Here is a 1,247-nt window from a genome sequence, read left to right on the forward strand (position 1 = left end):
TAACAGGATCTGCCGAAGGAGAGTTTGTTCTGATTCCAAGAATTGGTTTGTCCTCGTCTGACACTGGCCTCCCACTTAAATTAATTTGAAGACAGTTTCCCGTGATGCCAGCATTTGCTATAACTGTTAATAAATTACAAGGACAAACTCTAGACAAAGTAGGATCATTCCTACCTGAACTCGTTTTCAGACATGGTAAGTTATATGTTGCTTTCTCTCGGATTTGAAGAGCATGTGATGTTAAAGTTAAAGTTGTAAATACTTCATCACCAGGGAAATTAGTCAAGCACTCTGAAAGTGTTTTTACTCTTAATGTGGTATACAGGGAGCTTTTTTTTACTCCTTCAGGAACGTCATGTCATAAATTAAAATTGAAATTAGGTGCAATCATCATGCTACTGAGAAATATTAATAGTAAATGAGGTCTGTAATGGTACTAGATTTATTATCAAAAGATTGTGATCTAACATAATCAAAGCGGAAGTATTAACAGGATCTGCCGAAGGAGAGTTTGTTCTGATTCCAAGAATTGGTTTGTCCTCGTCTGACACTGGCCTCCCACTTAAATTAATTTGAAGACAGTTTCCCGTGATGCCAGCATTTGCTATAACTGTTAATAAATTACAAGGACAAACTCTAGACAAAGTAGGATCATTCCTACCTGAACTCGTTTTCAGACATGGTAAGTTATATGTTGGTTTCTCTCGGATTTGAAGAGCATGTGATGTTAAAGTTAAAGTTGTAAATACTTCATCACCAGGGAAATTAGTCAAGCACTCTGAAAGTGTTTTTACTCTTAAGGTGGTATACAGGGAGATATTGGAATAAGTTTAATCAATTTATCAGTCGTTTTTATCAATGTTGTTTTTATATCATGTCTTTGCTGTTACATCATGTTGTTATTATTTATTTATTAATAAATTTATATATTATTTTCATATACATTTTACTAATTTTCTTTCATCTCTGACACTTCTATTATAGAGAAAGGGCGAATAGCAATATTAAAATATTTCTTTTAATTAATTTCCTTTCAATGTGCACAAATACGTGCACCAGGCCATGAGTCGCCAAATAAAGTCACATTCTTAGGGTCAGGAGGAGTTATGACTTCAGCATAAAAATTTTCAGAGGATACAAATTAGCATGTGATATGTAGCTATGAATTTATGAACAAAGTGGCCATGGTGGTGGGAGTGTAGGTGAAGCAGGAGCTCAATAATGTGGTCCTTTATCAGTAGATCTGT

Source organism: Myotis davidii, unplaced genomic scaffold (assembly GCF_000327345.1).
Source record: "Myotis davidii unplaced genomic scaffold, ASM32734v1 scaffold1207, whole genome shotgun sequence".
NCBI lineage: Eukaryota > Metazoa > Chordata > Mammalia > Chiroptera > Vespertilionidae > Myotis > Myotis davidii.